This window comes from Crotalus tigris, unplaced genomic scaffold (assembly GCF_016545835.1).
Source record: "Crotalus tigris isolate CLP2741 ecotype Arizona unplaced genomic scaffold, ASM1654583v1 scf7180000019519.529667, whole genome shotgun sequence".
NCBI lineage: Eukaryota > Metazoa > Chordata > Lepidosauria > Squamata > Viperidae > Crotalus > Crotalus tigris.
This window is the reverse complement of record NW_024097577.1, coordinates 161,332-187,079: the sequence shown is the minus strand read 5'-3', so window position 1 is coordinate 187,079 and position 25,748 is coordinate 161,332. Positions and strand designations below refer to the sequence as shown.

At 34.5% G+C, this 25,748-nt stretch overlaps 1 long non-coding RNA gene across 7 annotated transcripts in view; it reads right to left on the bottom strand.

The window, feature by feature from the left end:
* Nucleotides 1–25,748, bottom strand: part of LOC120316924 — a 106,750-nt gene that overhangs the window by 66,314 nt on the left and 14,688 nt on the right. For 5 of the 7 annotated variants that reach the window (XR_005559091.1, XR_005559094.1, XR_005559095.1 and 2 more), the window contains 2 exons: nt 1,890–2,027; nt 1,003–1,155 (listed from right to left, as the gene is read on the bottom strand). This is a non-coding gene — a long non-coding RNA (uncharacterized LOC120316924). Of the gene's footprint in view, nt 1–1,002; nt 1,156–1,889; nt 2,028–22,473; nt 22,551–25,748 lie in introns of all 7 variants that reach the window. The other 2 variants (XR_005559090.1, XR_005559093.1) reach the window with 1 other exon arrangement.

The window sequence follows — 25,748 nt, the reverse complement described above, 5'->3', positions numbered from 1 at the left end:
TAAACTGAGGGCAAACAACTTTAGGACTCTACACTGAAATAAATGTTAATTTTATTTTAAAATGAAACCTGAAAACACCTTACTACAGTATATCAACATTATGAAAGGAATTAATGCAGGGTAGGGGGAAAAGAATAGAGGTAGAAAGTTAATAGAACTTTAAAAAATGTAAAAAAAGATATTGAGACTTTAGAAAGAGTTCAGAGAAGAGCAACAAAGATGATTAGGGGACTGGAGGCTAAAGCATATAAGGAACAGCTGCTGGAATTGGGTATGTCTAGTTTAATGAAGAGAAGGACATGGGAGGGGGGACATGATAGCAGTGTTCCAATATCTCAGGGGCTGCCACAAAGAAGAGGGAGTCAAGCTATTTTCCAAAGCGCCTGAAGGCAGGACAAGAAGCAACAGATGGAAACTTATCAAGGAGAGAAGCAACCTAGAACTAAGGAGAAACTTCCTGACAGAACAATTAACCAATGGAACAACCTGCCTCCAGAAGTGGTTAATGCTCCAATACTAGAAGGTTTTAAGAAGAGACTGGACAGCCATTGACCGAAATGGTATAGGATTTCCTGCCTGAGCAAGGGGTTGGACTAGATGACCTCCAAGATCCCTTCCAACTTTACTATTATTATTATTATTATTAAATTAAATATAGCTTTATTCATGCTTCATTGGTACTAAAATAAATATTATAAAAACTATTCTTGCTATTAAAATTTGCTTTGCTTGTTTCAAGTATGTAGACTTACATTTACAGAAATACCATATTAGGGTGAATAGGGCCTGGAAGTAGCATTCAATCAAATAAGGACTTTTCCAAACCTTACATACTACACAAAACTGTATATTATAACAAATCAAATAATCGTTAAGATGCCTGAATTCTTGTTTATGCTGCAAAAAATTAAAAACATCCTAGAAACATCCTACAGATCAAGTATCTTGGCAAATGATAAATTTGATGGGAAAAGATGGCTGCTATGGAATTCTGTAACTTACCTTCTTTAGGAAATCACTGCAGAATGACTGTGAATGTCCTAACTTTTCTCCTCAACCAACTAAAGCTTCTCTTTTATAGAGTCACAAGTTCCAAGTGAAGTGAGCAAACGTATTCCTTTTGAAAACAGGCAGGCTACAGAGTGATGAAGAACCCTGTAATAAATGCAACAGCATCCTCTGCTATCAGTACTACATCTCAAAGACATTCTAAAAATAAATACCTTTGAAGTAACTTGAAAATGAGAAAGGAGAATACTTTTTTCATAATAAAATTAAAGTTGGGAACATTGAAGGGGAACTTTTGGCACAAAGCTGGTTCAATAGTTGAGCCTGTTCAGATATTAAACACTGAACAGAACATTCAACATGATATTTGTTTTGGTTTCCATGTGATGTGACCCTCATTCAGAAACAGCCAAAGGGCAATCTGTAGCCACATAATTACTTTATACCGAAAATCTCATCACAAAATTGCTTGTTTCGGCTAAAAATATACTATATAGAGCAATGGGTATAAATAGGTCCACATTCAAAATGATTTACATAGTAGGTGTAGTTGTTTTGTATAAAGTGAGTATTGGAAACTTTTATTTGGTTTCCTATTAATTTGCCAAGGGTTTATTCCAAATTAATTCAGCACTCATGAACTCTACAATTTTGTCCACTGATACTTTCTTCACAGATGTTTCCTCAAAAAAACATTGAACGGGAAGAGGGAAAGCACTGACTGATTGATTTCTACACCAATCTACCCTCTAGCAATAATAGAAGCTTTCAACAATACAAATATATATGTTTATTTAAAATAATATAATTGAAATATGGCAAAGCAAACATTAAAATAAAATAAATTGACAATTAAATTGACAGAAATAAAATGTTTTTACCTCTTGGTAGTGGGGACAAGAGTAATTTCTTAGAGAATGTATCTACTGATGGAGGGCATCAGTAAGAGCCATTTGCCATGTACTGGATCGACAAACCTCCAGATCTTCCTTTTTTTCAAAAGAATTTCTCTAGTTGATCTGAGGAGACAGGCAGGTTTATTATGGGAAAAGTACGCCAGCAGATAGTTAGGCTCTATATTGACTAGGATTTTAGAGATCAGTATCAAAACTTCCTACTGTTTTGATTTAATCATGATTCCTGTAGTTTGCAGCTTAGCAAGCTATCCACAAATTTCTTTATATATTTGCAGCTGCCAGCAACCTATCCCCAATTTTTACACAAGTGCTATTTTTGGATTCTTTTCAAACATATCCTCAATATGAAACCTGAAATATCTCAAAACAAGGAGTCCAGGGAAATCCAATGGTACACCAGAGATCAACACAGATAGCTAGAGAAAAGAGACTGTTATACAGTGAGCAGATGGTATACCCTCTTCATTATCCCAGTCACCAAAATGTGGCACCCACAAGCATTTACAACTTTTCAAAAGTCAGATTGAACTTCAGATTAGAGAGATGGAATCCATATCACTTCCCATCCTCCAACATTAGCCTAGCTGCAACATGGAGTATTCTAACAGGTCTTTGTAATGCATGCCAGTTCAGCAGAAGCATGTTGTGGGCCCAGTTATTCTGGCTGGTGGGGTCCAGGAGACGGGCCTTCTCTGCCATTGTCCAATGGAATATCTTACTTCCCCGAATGAGGTGGACTCCAACTCTCCTAACTTTTCTTAAGGACCTAAAGTCCTAGCTCTGCCACTCTAGTTAGCTTGGGGTTCCAATAAGGAAACATCACAGTGGAGGTTGTTGATCAATTAACAACAGATCCCACATCCCAGCTCCCAGCCTTCCCATCTTTTAATTGTGCTGCAGTGTTTGACTTTTCGTACTAACTTATTTATGTTTTAATGTAGTTTTTCTCTTTTATGATTGTAAGCCACTCAGAGTTACCTTGAGGTAAATTTTACAAATAAATAAATAAAATAAATAATCATCCGAGATATAATTGTGGATATTATATATTTTGCCAAATAACTGATGCAGTGTTAAAAGGCAGCCCTTTAAGTTGAAGTTTAAATGACTGTGATGAGTTAGATATTCTTGATCAGTTTGTAACCTGAAATTACAGAAAGTCAAGCAAAAAAGCAGACCCTCATTCACTGATTTCAATGTTCTTTTATCAATGCAAACAAGATGGGATACTCCAAGTAGGGCTATCTCCTTTCGGTCACCCCATCAATGGCATGTCCTCCAGCAATACTAGAACTGTCATTCTTTTACCTAGAATGAGGAAGGTGACCCTGATGAAATATGCAAGAACTGTTTCTCGGACAAAAGGAGCTGAAACGTTTTAAAGCCCTGAGAAACAAAATAATATTCAGAAGCAGATCAGGCAGATATCTCCTTGAATTACTGGAGAATAGGAAGGAGGAGGATGTTTAGTGCAATAGAAGATTCTATTATTATAGTCAATCTGAATAAATGTAGTTTTAATCTTCCTGCAGGGTTTTTTTCCTTGTCTAGTCTATCTAGTGAAGCAGCACTTAGGAAGTAGAAGTCTGATCCTATAAAAAGAGAAGCTAGAACAATTCTGCCTTTTTAATCTGCTTTACTGCTGTAATAGTGTTTTTCAACTGGTATCTCTAAAAGTGGTAGGCTGGGCATTTAACTGGAGAAAACTGAGTCTGCTAAAGGTCTTTTGAAGGCATTAGCTGTTTTATGTATTAGCCATTACATAGTGTATTTCTGGTTTAAACAGACATTATTTGCCCACTAAGTCATTTATAGCCAGTTCATGTTTTTTTTTAAAAAAAAAAATCTGAATTTCAGCAACAGGCACTCGGACACGAACCAAGCAGACAAGGAGAGCAACCATAAGGGAGGAAATGACCCCTGAGTTTAAGAACACACGGACTGATGTGGGATAACTAGAAACAATACGGCCAATTGGGGCAGGCAGACCGGTAACTCGCTCCATGAGCAGAATGCAAAAATGGCTGGCTTTATAAGCAAGCTCCCAAAACACCGGCATTTTACTCTGATGTATATACACGTATATACACATACATACATACATACATACACGTGTGAATATCAGTCTAGGCCAGGAAGTCCAATCTTGGCAACTTTAAGTTTTATAGTGTTCTATTTCCAAAATTCCCTGCCATCATGGGAAATTCTTGTATTTTAAATGATTTTGTAGTTGTGTTTGTTGGTCTGAGATCATAAATAATAATAAATATTTATTGGTGATAAAACAAATAGTAGGAGAGAATAGAAGACAGGTTGATAAGAAGCAGCCCAGAACAATAGTAGAAACTGATAATTATTCTAAAGAATTTGGATGATTGTGAGGAATCCAAACACTACTAGCTGTAAGTTACTAGCTAACTATAAATTCAGCTAGTGGGTCATTTTAACCCTGTTTCCAAATCTGCCTTGCTATTTCTTATAGGCTCAGATTTTTTTAAAGTTTTTTTTTTAGTTGTGTTATGCTTGGCAACAGAAATTTCACTACCAATTTATATAACTTCTGGATTATCTATATAGAAGTCCATGATCCTTGGAAGGATATTAATTTCTGCAAATGATTTCCAGCTAAGCCATTTTTTGTACCTTCCAGGACTTGGATTGACAACCAAAATTCTGAAAATCAACATTATAATTCCCTGCTTCTTTTTAAAAGAAATGTGTGCATCAAGGCTTTCTAAAGTTTAGCATAGCTTTCTTTTAAAAAGATTTCTGAAAGATTTCATCTCACCTAAATTAAAATGAACTCTCCCAATCCCTTCCTGAATAACAAAAATAAAATTTGGAAAATAAAAATAATGAAAGTAAAAAATGTGCAGTACTGAATTCAAAAATGGGTACCCAATGCAATATTACTGCAAGTCTTCCTGACCAAAAGATATTTCTAAGAAATCTGGTCTTATCTGATTTGCACAGCAAAAAAAGGGGGGGAGTCAATCAAATAAACATAACTAAATAAACAGCTTTATCTGGAGGAAAGGGAAGAATCTGTATACAGTAATGTACAAGATCTACAGTAGATTCTGCTTTGGTCTTTTCCTGAGTTATGTAAATATAACTTGTTTCAAGTTGTTGTTAACTACACTACAGGGAAATGTAACTGCTCATGCAACCAGGACTGTGAAACAGCAACAATATCTTTAGGTATCATGTTCGTAGTTTCTAAATAGTCAAACATAGTCCCTCAAGGGATAAATTTTCTCAGTAAATATACAGAAAAAAGAAAAAGAAAAAAAATAAGCAGAACTGAAAATATGTTGTGACTTTTGACAACAACACAGAAGATGAAGTACAGAAATAGTTTGATAAGAATGCAACAAATGTTAGCTGCTATTTGCCCATAAAGAGGACTTCTGTCAATAACAAAAAAGGAGTACAAATATAGTAACAGCAAATTCCACTGAAATCACTGGGATCAGAATTATCTCACCTCAGTGAGAAAGGAAGCATACAAGATAAGTAAGTAAGTAAGTAAGTAAGTAAGTAAGTAAGTAAGTACGTATATACATACATACATACATAATACATAATACAGAAAACAAATACATACATACATACATAATCAGTAACGGATTAGCACAAAACTCTTCTACCACTTCACTTGAAAATCATGCATCGTTGGTCCTTTCTATGTGATAGTAGCAATCAGGTCTAACACATTTGGTTCTTATGACAAAAATGCATTATATAAGTATACAAAAAAATATACTTGATGCTTACTGATTAAATGAATGTGATTTTTTTATTTGTATCACTTTTAAACCTTATTTTACTTATATTTCTAAGAGTTTGTTCTGTTCTAATCTTAATTTCTATTGTTACATTTCAACTTTTAATTTTAAATATCTTTTTCTCTGTATCATTATCAACATCTTTCTCCATCTGAACTTGAATGATGATGTTGGCAATCATCATTCAACATCTAGCCCAACAGAAAATTTTGGAATTGGCAAATCTGTATGCTTTAATTATACATATCTGAGGCCTAGCCAATTCTAAAAACTAAAAATCTCTCAGCCAGTGATTCAAGGATCAATGCATTGAGAAGTGGTGTTTATTGCAAGAATTGAAAACAATCACTTAAGAGGAAATCCATCAATTACCAAAGTGGTATATAAGCTTTATTAATGAAAGAATAGTTCAGTTCTTGAACCTTTTTTCCTACCTGAGGTACCTAAGAAACTGAGACTTCTTACTTTTGGATGGGAAGGGCAGGTGATGCCTGTCCCTTGTTACTGTAGTAAACCATTCTGATCTGAGGCTGTTTGTTTCTTATCGTACTAAATCTAGTCCTCACACCACATTCATTCATTTGGTCTTATTCCCTGTAGATTTAGTCTACAAATTCATGGAATCATTCATATGGTATTTACTTGTATCTTACCATATTTTAGAAACATGGAATCTAAAAGAAAATTGTTAAAATATGTGCAATGCTGTTAAACTAGTCACTTTCAGAATAGACAAAAATTTAACTCTGCAAGCATGAACCTTCCAGACTTGGGGTGTGTGTGTGTGTGCAGTGAGATGTAAAACAAAATTCAAAGAGGGGACAGATCTTCTACTAAAATGTTCACAATAATTACAATACTTATTTATAAGTTAATTATTTCACTCCAAATATTCTTGGCAGTGTATACATTAAGCCAAGATACAAAATAACTATACAAAATCCCCACTCTTTTTATTTTATCTTATTTGTTCCACTTTTTAAACAGTTTCAAGCAATTCTAAGCAGCTTATAAAAAGATTAAAAACATCATCGTAAGAAAAGGATCTGCAATCAATATGACAAACAATATAGCTACTTTTATTCTTTCACTATATTCTGAAACGGAGGCTCCTATGCATTTACTAACTGCATAGCAATAAGCAGCTTATGTTTACGTTGCTCTTTTATCATACCAGAAGTGCAACCTATAGGAGAATGTAATTTGATATTTCCCCTGCAACTGTCATGGTTCAAAAGAACCCATCAAGATTCAGCTTTTACCAAATGCTTACCAGCCATTTGATTTCTGATTGACATAACATGGAATTAGATAAACCAACAGTCAATCTAAACACTTAGGCTAGGGTTAGGTAGATATTCATAAACAGAATCCAGATGCAGATAAGGACAAGCTATTGTTGCTTACTTACATCACTGTATTTGGCAACAAGATGTTCAGAGTTCCACCCGCATCTTCTTTTCTATTGATTATAGATTTGACACTGTTCAACTGCAAGCAACAAGGACACTACTGTGCAGTATCTGTAATTTCAGGCTATGCTACTTCTTATCTATAAGCAACCTGTCAGGAGGGCATTCTACATTGCAGCCATCTGCTCTATCAATTGTTTGGCTGAAGTTCATTTTAATCAGCATAAACAGGATGTGATCATTTCTAATATCCCTGTGGCACAATTGAAGATCATCTATTTTGTGAGAAGCTGATTGTGCTGGCTTCCCCTTCTGCAGAGTAATCAAACTATAGTTAAGGATGCTATGAAGAGTCATTAAATGGGAAAGGAGTTAAAATAGAATACTATACTATAACATAAATGCCAGAAATGCATTTACTTTATATTTGTTTCACAATAATATACAAACTGGTATTTTGCTATTATGATTATTATTCTTTGAAATTCAGAGTTTATTTTGCAAGCAATAACAAAATATATATTATGTAAATATATCCAAAAATGTATATATAGGAAAATATTACAGGAGATACATTTTGTTATGAAAATTATTTGCAAAATTAAAATGCACACATGGTCATTAAACAAATAATTATACTGAGGACTACCTGTGTATTTGCTATTTTCTTTTTTCCTTCTTTTCTATTTCTATTTCTTTCCTATTAGGTTTCTTTTTCTTACACTATTTTTTAAATTACATTATTTTTATATTAGTCTTTCTCATATGTATAATGATTCATTTTTTTAAAAAAAAGAGTGAGGTGGCATAAGTCATTAAAATATTACTGACAGGTTTTCATTATTTTGTTTTTGTTTAAAATTTCTTTTTCAAACTATACAAAGGTATTGGAAACAGAAATAGATGAAATTCCTGTATTTTTCAAGTCATTATTTTGAAATTAAATCACAATTCAATCCATCATCAGCAACTGAAAAATAAATACTTTTATATGCAGTTCCATTTCTAATACTTAATTCTTATAAAATATTTTGGTCACAATGTTAAAAACAAATTAGACTAAAAATACTCAGCAGTGTTATACTTTTACAGTTAATTAACCCTCCAAAGGTTGTAATGTTACATTACAATTTACTACAATTTAGAATTCTGTAACAATGTTTCAAGATTAAGATGTTGTTTTTTCTATTCTAATTAATATTACTTTAGTATCTTAACTCTATACATTGATATGCTTTGTTCACAAACTGAGTATTACTGGTGACTTTAACAGGGAGCCTATCTTATGATATCTTCTCTTAGGATTTAACTGAAAAATGAAAAGCCAGAGAGGTTACAGTCCCCTGGAAAGATGTATAACAAAAGGAAGCATATTTATACATTTCTCATCTGCAAGAACATCAACCTGCACCCATGAGTATTTTGTCTAAATGTTCTTCTCTTTCAACAGAAAAGCTTTTGGGATGTAAAATGCAGGAGAAATTCTCTGCATTAGTTTTTAAGATGGAAATAAACCCATAGGAGAAAATGTAAAACTCCAATAAGTAGGAACTGTAGTTGGAGAAAGAAACATGACTAACCTGTGCTATGCTGATGATACTATAGTGATAGCTGAAAATGCAAATAATCTGGAAGCTCCAATAATGCAAAATTAATGAACATAGTAAAATATATGCCTAGGATTAAATGTAAATAAGACCACACTAATGACAACAGGTACAAAAATGAGTCCTGAACTGATCATGAAGATAATGATGTAGTGGAAAGCTTCTGCTTTTTAGGATTGACTATCAATCCAAACAAGCAAGGAAAAATATGCCATAGAGTAGCACTTGATAGAGTAACAATGAATGTTAAGGATTTTCAGAATCATGTAGACTACAATTTTCCTTGTGACCATTCCAAAAAAAGTTAGTTTTTGAAGAAGCGAGATTGTAAGCACCTGCCTCAACTAGGTCTCCCAAGACAGCAGAACTCTTGAAACAGGCATTGTCTCAAAATGAACTTTTATTGAGAGTTAGTGATGGCAAGAGAGCAAAGCAAGGTTTAAAGATTTGGTGCAGAAAGGATTACATCAAAAAGGCAATTCAAAACTCCTTCCCCTAGTGTCCAACCATCTAGTTGAAATCCAGCCAATCAACAGGTGCCACCATGTTATCAGAAGCTGGAGAGTTAGTGCCCATCTCAAAGTCTTTCTCAGTTTCATTTCCCAACAGTCCCAGGCTCTGGTGTCTGGAGATAAAACAGATTTTTTCAGGTTGCATTCCTCTTGCTCAGAGGGAGGATATCTCGTACAGAGCAGAGCAAAGCAAATAATAATCTCCATGCAATCACTCTCTCCCAACAGCATGGCAAGCCCTGAAAATACATAGGCAAAAGCAAGAAAGGGGAAAATGGAAGGAATAAGGCAAATACATTTGAGGGGCTCTGACAGAGATAAAAAGAGTATTGTTTTTGAACTTGAACATTTGAATCTGAACTTTTGAACTCTGGTTGGGGAAGACTCCTAAGAATAGTATGGGTAGCCTGGAAAACAAAGACATAGATCAAAGAAGAAATCGTTGTAGAGTTCTCACTTCAGGCACAAATTACTTGAGTAAAATATCATTTTAAATAAAGCCAAAATTCAGAAAGGGGAAAGGTAACTAAACTCTAAAATGAAATAAATCTATTCACAGATGCTGAAATATTTTTCTTTTAAATTTTATTTTCCTTTCATTAAACTGTTGTTACCCTTACAAATTATGTATCTTCATATCAATTATAGTGATCTCTGTTCTTAACTTTCTCTCATCATAGAGTTGTATATATGACATTTCTTGCAGTAACATTAAATAGTGGCATTCCCTATTGCAAAAGTCATTAACAGTCCAAGCCAGAGTGCCACAACAAAGAAAGACCTTTTAATTGTGAGACGCCAATGAGTGCAGCCTTAAAGATCTGAACAGGTATATGCTGGGAATGAATATATTATTTCTGTATTTCAGGCTGCATCATATTTCAGAGAGCAATATGCAACAAAGCTTTGCTTTGTCCCAAGAATCCATATTAAACATGAACCTTTGTTTTATTTAAGAATAATTTTTAGAGATCAAAATAACTCTTTTTCCATCCTTCTGCTCCCACCTTCAAACTTCCCTTTTCTTTTCAATTTTTACAGGATGTTGAAAAAGCACCAACTAGAAAGATAATAGATGACTGCAAACTCTCAGCAGAAAAAGGAAGAAGTCAGTAGAAATACATGCTCATAGCAATTGAAGAATTCATTAAGGCATTAGAGCATCCAAACTTCCCATATGAAGAAATATGATGAAGAACCAGTCACAAGGATGAGCCAAGATATAAGGCATGGTATTGCATTCTAAGTTTTTTTTAAAAAGGGAGATGTATACTCTTTTTTATAGAAGAGAGAAATGAAATGAATGTTAAATTCCTTGGGTTTTCAACTACTCCTATCTCTGACAAACTGATAGATCACCAGTGTTTTGGAATAAATGCTGAAAAGTTAACATTTGCAATTTCAATAGATCAGGAAGAACTTAAAAGTTCTTTTCACTTGCCTGCTCCTTCTTTCTCCTCCTTTCTCTTTTGTCCACCCTCACATTAGGATATAATATTTTGTAGCCACTTCCTAAGTTTCAAATAAAAGGAACACTATTGGATCATTCTGTAGCATCAAATGATCTTTATAAAACAAACTGAGATTCTTAAGCCACATGCAAATAATTCAAGCACCAAAACAAATAAAATATAATTAACTGAATATGTGGCATGATTATACAAATGAAATGAACCGATAAGTCTGTAAATAAAAGGCAGTAACAAAGGGACAAGAGACCTAGACAATGGGCAAAAGACTACCATTCCTTCTGTGGCAATGATAAATCCAGTGGGTGAGAAAGCAATGGCTCCAATTAATGGACAAAAGATCATTAGCCCCTCTGTAATCAGAGGTTTCCTAGAGAGAGAAAATTGATAGTCCCTCCTAAATCCGTGTGGGGCATAACAATTTCATCTAATCCATGCTGCAGTATGAAAGCAACAGTATCTTGGTTAGTATCAGGATTAGAGATTCTAGAAAATGCTTGATTGGGGTAAAACTGAGTTCTCATTCCACAAGGATTACTGCCTATAGCACAAGCATGATTAAGGCAGGTTATCTAGAATACATCTTCCCTATTTTACTAAAAAACATTATGTGATAATTCTGACTGACCAAAGCCATAAATGGGCAGGCTAGACTAATAGCACAGGCCTGTTGGCCACCTAATGCTGGGAAAGATTGAGGGCAATAGAAGAAGGGGACGACAGAGAATGAGATGGCTGGATGGAGTCACTGAAGCAGTAGGTGTGAACTTAAATGGACTCCAGAAGATGGTAGAGGACAGGAAGACCTGGAGGAACATTGTCCATGGGGTCGCGATGGGTCGGACACGACTTCGCAATTAACAACAACAAATATAGAAATTTATGACTTGATATATTAGGAGACTAAAAAATAAAGTGTATGAATGAATGAAATGAAATAAATAAAAATACAGACATATTGTCTAAAGATGAAACCATGCAAAATAATATATCTGAATAAAAGATTATATGGCATCTGTTAGGATGTTGTAAGTCAAAGACTACCTATACAGTGAATGTTGTTGATATAAACTTGATTTATATTTCCTCTTCTTCTAATCTTGTATTTCAATCTCAATTTCTTTAATTTATTTCCTCTCATGGTTTGCAAAACATAGCTTTACCCCATGTAATAATGGAATGGATAGGTATACAATTTTTCTAAAAGATTGGAAAGGCATGCTGTAAGAAAAAGATCTTTGGTATGATCAATCTCTTGGTCACACAATGCACTTAAATATAGTTTTCTATCTGTGGTTTGTAAAATAAATCACCATTACTTGAGTTGAAACATATTAAGATGCATTAGTTGTTTTCAAATCAAACTGCTAGTTTCACATGGCTTTCTAAGCCAAAACCAAACTATAGTTTAATTTACTGTGTGACTTTAGCCATTGAAAAATCACCAGATATGTATTGATAATTATCTTAAGAACTATCAATAACATAACATTTTTCCAATAGATTAATATTACTTTAATAACATTTTGAGCCATTAAAACATTTGATTAGAGGAGCCAAATTCAAATTTACAAAGCTGGAAAACTGACCTTCAGTTTCTCAGACTAATCACATACATGTTACCATGGGCTTTTATGGTTTATATACAATAAGGAAATGAAAATTAAATGAATTTAATATATTCCAGATTTTCTCTCTCTCTCTCTCTCTCTCTCTCTCTCTCTCTCTCTCTCTCTCTCTCTCTCTCTGTGTGTGTGTGTGTGTGTGTGTGTGTGTGTGTCCTATGTATTTGCTTCAGGTTTGTACTGTATTTGATCAATTTTAAACTTCTAGTAGTCAGTAGGTACAATGAGAAACAATTTTGTGTGTAGAAAATACTATATGCCTGAAAGTGCTTCAGTTTTATAAGTTCAGAGATTTCCCATTTCCTCAAGGGACGACCGCTGAGCCAAAGATTTTGCATTTTGATCTTAGATTCTCCTAGCAGATGTTTAAAAATGCATGTAACTAGACAGCTCCCTTTTGGCTACACATCAGAGAAGGCTTGAAAAACCTAATTTATTCTTTCAAAGGTCAGCTGTAAAAGACACCCAAAACTGGTTTCATATCCTTTGGGAAATACTGTACTGTAGAATAAAAAGTCTATCTGCATTTCAGTAATTTTATCCATTTTCTTTTATCCAACAAGCAGACAATATCTTCACAAGCAAATATTGTATATATACAGTACTCTGAACCCATTTATGTTACAATAATACCATAAATAACATACAAAATACAAAATGACCAATTATATTTTATCTTATTAATAGTCATATACTAAAAGTCATAAATCCCAAACAAAATGTTAAACAAGATAACTCAATGCTCCCAATATCTGGTGTAAAATAGCCACTCTAAGCTGTTGGATACAAGATGGGTGGCAAATAAATTTCATAAATAAACAAACAAACCAATAAATAAATATTGAAATATACTATACTGTGATTCAAGCTTCAAGTTTTACCTTGTGCTAACTTCAGAAATATTTTATTATTAAGAATTGTGATTAGGGCTTTTTTTGTCATAGAACACACTGGAACAGAGTTCCGGCACCTTTTTTCAACGGATTTTCCAGAGTTGCATTCTTTTCCCATTGTTTCCCTTCCTATCCTTGTTTGTTTTTGAAAATGCCCCACTGTCAGTACGATATGAGTGGGGTCCCTTTCAGCACTGTCTGCCTTCTTTAGGAGGAGCCATGAGGCGCCGGAGCACCACAACCAGAGTGTGTTGGCTGAGTGTGGAAGCCAATGGTGGCGGTGGGAGATACATAAACATAGAGGCCATCTTTCACGAGACAGTGAGTCTTTTGCCTTCCCTTACAGAAGGTTGTGTGTGTGTGTGTGTGTGTGTGGTTAAAAAGAGGCGTGAGAGGAAAGAAAGGCAGCTGGCATGGAAGTTTGCCCGACAGCGAAATTTTGCTGTTTCAGTTCCTTGGGTAATTCAAAAGCTAGGATGTCTACGAAAATCTCTTTTTAGTATTTTATACTCTATATTCAACTGCAGAGGGGAAGAATAAGAATAAAGCCAATGTCTTGTGATTTGGAGGTATTATTATTAATAATAATATATATTAATTATGTATTGGTCAGATGTAAAGATAGACCTACAGTATGAGATTTAATCAGATCTGTTTATTAAATTGGGTTTAACTTAAAGGTAAATTAAAAGTAATCTGTTCACTGACAAAGTTTCAACTTTAATTTGTTTGAAGTCAATATCCATATTAAACTGCAAATGTAAATTTTTCCAGCTTGTTTGACAACTTCTTAAAAATAATTCAATCTTTTACAAGCAACCAAATTTTGTTTTATTGGGCCAATTTCTTTCCCCATAGAAAGCTGACATTTCCATTCATTAAACTAAATGGGTATGCCAGTGGTAAATGTCTCAAAAGATTAATAAAATGCCTTCTTGTAATTTAAAGCCACACAGTGCATGGTAACATTAATAGTATTAACTTACCTTGAACAAAATTCTAGTCTTTTAGATACACTAAAAATTGAAGGGTTTTTTTTTCAACTACAAAGGCAGGTTGTATGACGCATGTGAATTCCGGCACCTTTAGATAGATAGATAGATAGATAGATAGATAGATAGATAGATAGATAGATAGATAGATAGATAGATAGACAATGACACAATCCTCGATCTCCAGGAAGGTTATAAACTAGTTATTTATTGTTAAAACAGTTTTTAAAACAATAAAAAACAGTTATATACAAGGTTAAAATAACTTAGCTTTCGCTGGTCCTCTGCCAGCGTCCTCAGAGTGGGGCTTGGGGGTGGGGAAATTCGTTTTATTCTCCTGCCGATCTAACTGCCTGCTCATTGTCCGCGTGATGGGGCCACTCTTCCTGATTGCCTATAACTGCCTTAACTGTTCCGCTGTCTCTTCCTTGCACTCCAATTTTGCATTTTTCTGCTCTGTTACCCTTGTGCCGCCTCCTCCTCTCTGCGCTGTTATTACCAACACACCCTCCAATCCCTCCTCTCTACTCAATGTAAGTTGTCCCCTCTGATCCGGCATCACACGAGTCCTGCCACGGAGTTCCTCCTTTTTATTATCCATGTTAGATTGCTGGTCTGCCTGCCATTTTTGCATTCCATTGCCAGTTCCTATGCCATCTCCCTCCTCCAATTTTTCTCCTCTCCTGACTTGCCAATCGTCCAATTTCTCACCTGTCCTGGCCTGCCTACTTGTATACCATCCCTGCCTACTATCACCCTATTATCACAATAAATAACTAGTTTATAACCTGCCTGGAGATCGAGGATTGCATCATTGAAAACAAATATGCCCGGGATTCGTATTTTTACAACCATTAAGAATATATATACATTCTTCAATTCTTCAATTTTTAATGTAATTTATATATATATATATATATATATATATATATATATATATATATATATATGGCACTGATTGTAACTATTAATTACTGTGACTCATTAATTTTTAAGATTTTCTGAGAAACTTTGTGACTGAAGAATGAGAATGCTTTAAATAATTAGCAATCATAAGTACATTTTTCCATAGGGAAAAATAAATAAATCATCATAAAGTATTCTATGCTATTTTTCAAATTTAGTATGTGGATGATTATGTACATGCAAATTTAAAATGTGAAAATCTGGGCATATATTCCAGATAATATATGAATAATAATAAAACTGTACACTAATCCAATCTATTCGTTATTCTACCAAAACAACAGCAGTCAAGAACAATACATTATGAATATAACTTGATATGTCAATGCAGAATTACTATTTTATTTCGTCCTTTCCTTAACATATGGGAATATTTGCTTGGGAAACTAGAAACCTATTGTATCATGAACGCCTCCAAATTCTAAATAGGAATTTGATTTCTTTCTTGTACAATTAGTGCCAGCTATGATATTCAATTATCTCAGTTTGAGATTCCTTACATCCTTCTCACAACTCTTTTTAAATACATGTATGCATGCATTCCCTAATTCATACATCCTTATTTCAGAATTCAATCTTGCAAGATGATTGGCATATAAATTTGCATCATGACATCCATTTCACCACTTTCCCCCTTTGCCTCCTGCCAAACATTCACAAGGGCATCTCAAACTTGTGAGCATCGTATAGTTTTGCTAAATAAGACATCATGGAAACTACTTTTTATTCAGTTAAACTAGATACCTGTCTAATCCAATACTATCCGTGCTGATCGGCACTGACAGTTTCAAGGCTTCTAAAAAGAAATCTTTCTCTAGTCCTACCAGAGAGAGTTTGATTCTAGTACCTTCTGTAGGCAAATGTACAATATTACTAAATATTGAATGAACCCTGAGTATCTGGATGTTTCTTAAAAATGTTTTTATTATTTGTAGATTTTTTTTCCCAAACAAGCACATCCTGTAATGATAACAGCAACAGCAACAACAACAACAATAACAATAGAGTAGGAAGGGACCTTGTTCCAACCCCCTGTTCAGGCAGGAAACCCTATACCATTTCAGACAGTCTCTTCTTAAAAACTTCCAGTGTTGGAACATTCACAAGTTCTGGAGGCAGGTTGTTCCACTGATCAATTGTTCTAAGTGTCAAGAAATTTCTCCTTAGTTCTAGGTTGCTTCTCTCTTTGATTAATTTCCATCCATTGCTTCTTGTTCTGCCTTCAGGTAGACAATTACTATGTATATAAATTAATTTGAGTCAAATCATAAAATCCATTTTCAGAGCCAGACCCAGAATACTTCCCATGTGCTAATAGAGATAAGTTTCACGGTATGAATTCTTAATGTAATCAAAGTAAGCACCATCCATACATATATCAGTATATATAGTTTCTGAAATTGTGCCAAAGTTATTTATTTCCGGCTATTGTTCTCAAGTCTGGAATGGATAAGGATTGTGGAAACATGCTGGATTATTAGACTGTACAAGTATAACACTAATACCATCTTGGTCCCTGATACTGTATTCATATATACAATTACCCTCTACAACTGTACAAAGGAAAAAGCCATATTGATATATTTAAACCCTTGGTATACACCAGGCACACTGATCAGCTGTTTGGCAGCTAGCAGAGCAGTGGCAGCACTGATGCTGGCAGCCATGGTGAGGTTTGAGGATATTTGGCAATGCTAATTTCTGGGTGGCAGCAGCTAATTGATTACTTTTTAAGAAACAATGGCAGGCCACACAAGGCTCCTTGGTGGACTGTATGTCTGTATTTGTGCAGACCTAATAATTATATTAGGATATAAAAGAAAAGTGAAAGTCAGGTCCTGCTATCAAAATAATGGACTGCTTTTACTGCTTTTTATACTTTCACTCATATCTTTTTTAAAAACATAATTAAGTCTGAACACAACAATACTGGGAAAGAGAGATGCTCATTGAAAATAGGCATGTCTTGGTCAATGAAGATCTTAAATTAAATTCTTAGTATTTCTGTTAGTCAATGTTAACAATAATGACAAATGAGCCCACCCGTTATATGTTAACTGTATTCCTAAAAGCTAAATCAAAATTTATTTAGGCCAGTATCTTATGTCATATGATGCCCAGGATGAAATGTTGCATATATTCCTTTGCTTACTCCGCAAATGGTGAGGAGCTTCAAAGAAAGGAAATACAATACTAAAACACTATTTTAAGACATCCTGAAAGTTAGAGAACTTTGCTGAAAATAATCATTTTAATTCATTCAAATGCAAAGTTATGTAGTTAGGAGACAAAAGAAATTCTTGGATTTTGTATAGAAAAGTGAACTGTTTGTTGGTGATACAATAACATTTCATTCAAATATTCATTCAAATGCATGTTGTTGCAATGTCTTAAAATCATTATATTCTAGGAAAAAACCACTCAATATTTATTACTATAATTAATATTTCATTTATTTATTTGAATTGAATATTTTAATACTTTAATGTTATGTTCTTTTGAACTACATATCTATGGAAATTAAACAAATTGTTCACAGATATAGACTATATATTTAGAATAGAATAGAATAGAATAGAATAGAATAGAATAGAATAGAATAGAATAGAATAGAATATGGAAGGGACCTTGGAGGTCTTCTAGTCTAGCTCCCTGCTTAAGCAGGAGAACCTATACTGTCTCAGACAGGTGAATGTCCAGTCTCCTCTTGAAAATCTCCAGTGATGGAGCACCCACGATATCTGGGGATAAGTAGTTACACTGGTTGATTGTCCTCACTCTCAAGAAGTTTCTCCTTAATTCCAGGTTGCTTCTCTCTTTGATCAGTTTTCAACCAGTTTCTCATCCTTCCCTGTGGTGCTTTGGTGAACAACCTGGCCCCCTCTGCCTTGTGGAGCCCCTCAGATACTGGAACCCTGGTATCATGTGTCCTTTATTTCTTCTTTTCTTTAGACTAGCCAAACCCAAGTCCTATAGCCGTTCTTTGTATGTTTTAGTCCCCAGGCCTTTGATCATCTTAGTAGCTCTTCTCTGAATTTTTTCCAAACTCTCAACATCTTTTTTTGTGATATGGTGACCAAAATTGGCTGCAGTATTCCAGGTTTGGTCTTACTAGGGTTTTATAAAGCGGTAATAATACTTTGCATGATCTTGATTTTATGCCTCTGTTTATACAACCCAGGATCGTATTAGCTTTTTTGGTTGCTACTACATGCTGCTAGATCATAGTCAAGTAATCGTCCACTAGGACTCCAAGGTCCCTCTCACAGTTGCTGTTTTTAAGCCATGTATCACCCAATCTGTATTTGTATCTTTGGTTTTTTCTGCCTAAATGTAAGACTCATTTTGTTGGATAGGGCCCATTGTTCAACTTTGTCAAGATCTTTTTGAATCCTGAGTTTGTTTTCTGGGATGTTGGCTACAGATATAATCAAATATAGTCATTCTTTATTGAAACTCTGTAAAACTATACATGAGTCTTATACATACAGCATATATACACAATACTTTTTATTTTCTGTTTTGTTTTGTTTGTTCTGTGTAATTAACTGATTAAAGACAAAATCAAAGAAAAAAGAAACGGGAAGCACCTAAGAGAGTGAGGATACATCCAAGACTTGCACAATTCCAAACTCTGAATAATTTGAACACTTTGGGCATACATTAGAGGACTGTTTCTTATTTGTCACAATTGGGAGGGAATGATAAGGATAGAGGGAGAAACCCCTGAAGAGGAAGGAAGGAAGGAAGGAAGGAAGGAAGGAAGGAAGGAAGGAAGGAAGGAAGGAAGGAAGGAAGGAAGGAAGCTAGCTTTATCTTCTGCATCAACAAGGAATAGTCCTCATAAGAGGTTTTTTAAAGAAAACCATCAGTCCATATGAACTTCAAAATTTATTGAGCTGGGTCAAGGGCTTTGTGTGTGGAAAAGGGAGAACAAAAAATATGAAGCTGTGTCAGGGAGGTGTCCAACAAAACTAGCAGAGGAGGCTTAGTATTCAGTAGCAGAAAAGGACATGGCAGACCTGCAACAGATTAACCACAGTAAGCAGACTGTTGACAACCAAAGCCTGTAGAGCACAGAATGTCACAGAAGAAGAGTAAGACCTCTTGTCATCTCAAAAGACTTAAAGGTCATCTGCAAAAATACTGTATCAAATTACAATATGGCAGATTCCAGTTAAATATTAAAAATAATTTCTAACAATACATGAATTTGGCCATGAAACTAATTACCTTGAGTAGTGAGCTGCCCTCCCATTAAATGTATTCAAGCAAAGGCTGATGACAGCTATTTATCATTGATGTTTTAATTTAGAATTCAGTTCTAATCAATGGCCTAATAATCCTTTCTGAGTTTTTTTTATAGTACTTCCATCTTTAGAAGAGAATATATGTGGTTCATGGTTGAACAGTAGAATCCTTGCTGTTCTCTGAGCTTGGTTGTTTGCTTGCAGATGTTTTGTTACTCAAGTAGCAGCATTTTTGTGCCCCTGAACACTGAAACATTGAGCACTGAAGATGTTACCTTGTCAGGTAATAAAACATCTGCAAGAAAAAACCAAGCGCAGAGAACAGAACTACTATCTTTCATATTATTTTGAATGGGCTCCATGTCAGGTTATGAACTCACTTCAGAAATAATTTTAAGATATTGCAAGAATCTGGTTTCTATTTGGTTTACCTTCTTAAAATGTGTCTATATAGATAAAAAAGATGAAATCCACAAAGTGAAAATATACTGTTATGCATTGTATAAACCAAAAGTATTCATAAGCACATATTCATATTATGTACTGGTTTATATTTGGTTTACCCACATAAAATATATTTACATAGATAAAAAAGATAAAATCCATAAAGTGAAAATGTTATGCACTATGTAAAGCAAAATTATTAATAAGCACATGTTCATATTATGAACATATGAAGGGCTTGTGAATCAAAGACAGAAAACTCTTTTTCACTGCCACACTCCTGAAATGTGTCAGCTCTGATATTTGAGAATTTATAAATAGAGAAATGGATTTGAATGTATTTTGGTTACAAAGGTTGATGAAAACTCATAAAAACTATAACAAGCCCACAGAAATGTGAATGAAGCAATTAGCTACATAGGAACATGCAGTGCTTTTTTTCTTTAAAAAAAAAAAAAAAAGGTGCCGGAACTCACAGACATCATACAATCCGCCTTGCCTACCCTACAAGGTTCCAATCAAAAAAAGTGCTGGAACTCTGTTCTGGGCGTTCTATGAAAAAAAAAGTCCTGGGAACATGTATGCTCGAAGGAAATAAGACTGAGAAAAAAAATAGCTGTTTCAAAATGCTGAGATGAGAGATGATAAGTACGATAATGCAAGTCTCACCTCTTGGTTGCTCAAAAAGAGTAGTTTGATGTTTTCTAAACTCTAAAATCATAAAAGTTATATGCAATTGAAAGTCATAGTCAAAGGCCTTCGAAAATGGAAGGTAGCAATCTGATCTAGTCTCAACAGTAAATATATTTATCTGGAACTAGGTAAAATAATATTAATTGTAGGAAATGACAAAAAAGAAAGGATATAAATTTATATTTCATAATACATGAATAAGTATTTTGCCTTTAGCGGTGACCAACCAGGTGTTTGCAAGAAATCTAAAAAGAAGGAATGACTATTGACCTATACATTATTTGCTTAAAACTGAACATATATTTTTGTTAAAAAGGAAAAATGTCTTGTCATTTTCAAAAGGCTATTTCAAAAGGTGACAGACTTCTATTTAAGTAATAAACATATCAGTTCCAAAAGATTTCCGAAGTTCAGTGTAAAAGTTTATATATACGTTCACTAAAAACCATCATAGTATTTTTTAAACTTTAATTATAAAAACTAGTTTGACAGGAACTCCCAAATCTAAATATTTAGAGATAAGAGGGGCTCTGAAGTGAAACCACACTGTAAAGCAGCTGATATGGTTGACTAGCCATCCCTAGCATATGACCATACCATCAGGAATATGCTTGTAGTTTAATTGAATGTGGGCAACTGGTATGTGAAATACAAAAAAAAAAAATATTCTAGATATACGCACCTTACTCTGAGGACAATGGAAGAATTGTCTGTATCTGTGTATGGGAGGGTGCTTGTGGGTGTGTGCATATGTCATTATTTTTTTTCTTTGCCACACGCAGTGACTTATTACTTGTCCTGTAAGAATAGCCTATATTCTTATAGCCTATAAGAATAGTTCAGAACTAGTCATACTGTTTTTTTTTGTTGGGGGGGGAGGAGAGAGAGCTCTCACAGTACATATGCTATTCATTTGAACATATAGACACTTTGGGGGGGTAGCTTTATAGATTTAACTCAAAGTGCTGAACTTGATCTTCACAATCCAAACTTTCTCAGGCCCTGCATATGGGAGAGGCTATAAAGTTAAGATATCACCCTCTTTTGTTAATTGCTGGCTTGCTATTCATGCATATATATTTTCATTAGAATAAATTTTAATTACTACAGATTTGCCATAAGTGATTTTAGAACTGTAAAAATCAATTTATTTGTTGTTCTTCTCATTTTGGAATTGAAATCACTTTTTGTTTTAGGACAGGTACTATTGATCATATTTGGATATTTTAATGCTTTAAGTTGTATTGGTGCCTCTAAAATCATAATATGAAGTATAGTAAATGTTAACTCAATGCAATCCTATAGCTTAAACACAACTTGATAGTGACTGGTCTATCAGAATTTGTCAAGCCCTTTAACAGACACAGCTCACTTTGTATCACAACTATTAAACTGATATCCCTACATCTGAAGAGGAGAAAATTCTCCAATATTCTTTCTTTTACTGCTAAAAGTATACAAAACTATACTTTGTATAATTTAATTATACTACGTTTTAGAAAATAGAAGCACTTGTGAGCAATGTTAACAGCACCAGCATGTTTGATTATTTCCATATGTTGTTGCTACTACTTTTTTGATAACTTTTCAAAAAAGGAAACTGAACAGGTAAAAAAATAAGTCCAAAATATTTTCAAGATAAACTTAGCATCCAGTAGTTAAATATGTAAGTTTCTCAGTTATTCTTTGACATCTTCAGCTTCTGTTGCTATAGAAACTATCACACCCAGCATTCAGGACAGTCCTGGGGTTTGTCACTGATTCTTATTTCAAAGTCTCTGACCAGGGACTCTAGGAATTATGCTGGCTTATCAAAACAGCTGCTTTCCAAACATAATGCTGTGGGAAATTGATTTTTTTTTTCAGACCTAATGTTTACCTCTTATTGTGTCCTTACCTCTCATCTCAGGCAGGGCAGCACTTGCTTCATCTCATTTGGTGGCTCATATTCATCTTGTATGTAAATTCTCATGACTATCAGAAATTGCACAGAAATTATCAAGTCATTCAAGAGCTCAGTTGTTAATGTGTTGGTTCACTCCCCACATGGATCAGCTGAGTAAAGACCCTTGAGACTGGTCTTATAGGCCATATACTTTAACCAATACCAGCTTGACCAATTAGATCAAGAAAGGAGAACCTGCTATTGATCCCATAGTTTTGAGCAGTTCAGGGGTCTGATGCAAGATGGTTGGGAACGATCAGAAAGAAATGTACATAACCAAGGATGGGGAGAGGGAACTGATGGGAAGAAATAAAGAGTAGGAAAATTAGCCATATCAGAATATTTTATTCCTAATGTCAACATCATTAAATACAAGTCTACTGCTTATAACATGTTCGTGTATACTGGAGACTTTATTATCTTCACTTATCACAACCCTAAAAAAGTCTCTGAAACTCCTCTTCTTTGGAAAAAGAACTTTCTTAACAGTCAGTATATGTGTTAGAAGGAAAATTATTTGCTATGAAATACAAAATTGTTTTGTAGATATTACTGAGTAATTCTTAATGTAAAGAAAATAATGTAAATTCTTTCAGAAGATGAGGAGGAAAGATGAGGTCTGATAGTAAGAAGTGTTCTTACAAAATCAAACACAAATTTCTATTTTAAAAAAAATGTCCTAGAAACTAAATACGTGACAATATATTTTAGGAACTTAAAATATTTTTAATAAAAATACAAAATTAAAAATAAAGAAAAGGTTCACCTAAAATATGCAACACTAACAATAATATCAAATATCTGGTACAGTCAAAACATAAAATGACATCAAAGAGCTGGATATATTTATTTACCACCAATATATACTACTTTATTCTAATGTAACTCCCAACAGTTTACAAATTAAACTTTAAAATAATGAAGTTGTAAAACATATTCTCTTGATATTATTATATTAACAACAAAAGCTGACACTCAACCTAAATCTAATGATGACAAATACCCATAATAATAATAATAATAATAATAATAATAATAATAATAATAATAATAATAATAAGCACCTGCAACAAAACACCCCAGACTTAACAATTGTCGATAAGAAAGACAAAAAAGTCTGGATAGTGGACGTGGCAGTGCCTGGAGACAACAGAATAGAAGAGAAAGAACTGGAGAAGATAACAAAATACAAAGACCTACAAATAGAAATAGAAAGACTGTGGCAAAAGCAAGCAAGGGTAGTACCAATAGTCATAGGCTCCTTGGGTGCAATCCCAAAACAACTGGAGCACCACTTGAACACCATTGGCATTGACAAATTCGCTATTAGTCAATTGCAAAAGGCAGCCTTATTAGGAACTGCTTCCATCCTGCGACGATATCTGTAATACCATCAAACATCCATATCTGCCTATCCCAGGTCCTGGGTAAGGACTCGATAGGTAGACAAAATGCCAAATCCAGTCTGAACATCTGGCTGACTGTGCGATGATCATAATAATAATAATAATAATAATAATAATAATAATAATAATAATAATAAAAAGTTGGAACGGACCTTGGAGGTCATCTAGTCCAACCCCCTGCTCAGGCAGGTAACCCTATATCTTCCTGACAGTTAGAACAATTAACCAGTGGAACAACCTGCCTCCAGAAGTGGTGAATGCTCCAACACTGGAAGTTTTTAAGAAGAGTCTGGACAGCTATTTGTCTGAAATGGTATAGGGTTTCCTGCCTGAGCAGGGGGTTGGACTAGATGATCTCCAAGGTCCGTTCCAACTTTATTATTATTATGACCTCCAAGGTCCCTTCCAACTTTATTATCATCATTATCATCATCATCATCATTATTATTATTATCATTATTATGGATCATTGTACAGTCAGCCAGATGTTCAGACTGGATTTGGCATTTTGTCTACCTATCGAGTCCTTACCCAGGGCCTGGGATAGGCAGATGTGGATGTTTGATGGTATTACAGATATTGTTGCAGGATGGAAGCAGTTCCTAGTAAGGCTACTTTTGCAATTGATTAATAGCGAATTTGTCAATGCCAATGGTGTTCAAGTGATGCTCCAGTTGTTTTGGCATTGCACCCAAGGAGCCTATTACTATTGGTACTACCCTTGCTTGCTTTTGCCACAGTCTTTCTATTTCTATTTGTAGGTCTTTGTATTTTGTTATCTTCTCCAGTTCTTTCTCTTCTATTCTGCTATCTCCAGGCACTGCCACGTCCACTATCTAGACTTTTTTGTCTTTCTTATCGACAATTGTTAAGTCTGGGGTGTTATGTTGCAGGTGCTTGTCTGTTTGAATTCTAAAGTCCCAGAGCAGTTTAATTTTATCATTTTCTATGACTTTTTCTATTTTATGATCCAACCAGTTTTTGCTTACAGGCAAATGATATTTCTTGCAGATCTTCCAATGCACTGTTGTTGTTGTTGTTGTTGTTGTTGTTGTTGTTATTATTATTATTATTATTTTGGACAAATGACTGTCCAGTTTCTTCTTAAAAACTTCCAGTGTTGAAGCAGGTTGTTCCACTGGTTAATTGTTCTAACTGTCAGGAAGTTTCTCCTTAGTTCTAGGTTTCTTCTCTCCTTGATTAGTTTCCATCCGTTGCTTCTTGTCCTGCCTTCAGGCACTTTGGAAAATAGCTTGACTCCCTCTTCTTTGTGGCAGCCCCTGAGATATTGGAACACTGCTATCATGTCCCCCCTCGTCCTTCTCTTCATTAAACTAGACATACCCAATTCCATCAACCTTTCCTTATATGTTTTAACCTCCAGTCCCATTATGCTGTTCCTGAAAGCCCACAAAGTGGGCATGTACCAAGCTTCTGTGGGCAAGGTATTACAAATAAAAAAGACAGCAGTGGGGAAACATGACTTTCTCTGCCCCATTAACTATTTGAATGCAAAGAGGCCTTCCTAGTATAAGTTAATGGGATGGGTCAGTTCTACTTGAAGCAATCATTCCTGGAAATACCTGAGAGACAAGCATGCTATCCATTATAACAGAGATTCCCAAACGTTCCTGGTTTCCTTAACATCTCAGCGACTTTTTCATTGCTAGGGCATCCTGGGGCATCACAGTCAACTCTAATATTTCTATTTATTCAATACTAAAATATTCTGCGGCACTCCTATGAGTTTGCTGTGGGTGTCAGAATACCATAGCACAGTTTAGGAGCCATGGCTTTGTAAGTTAAAAACAACTCTTGGAA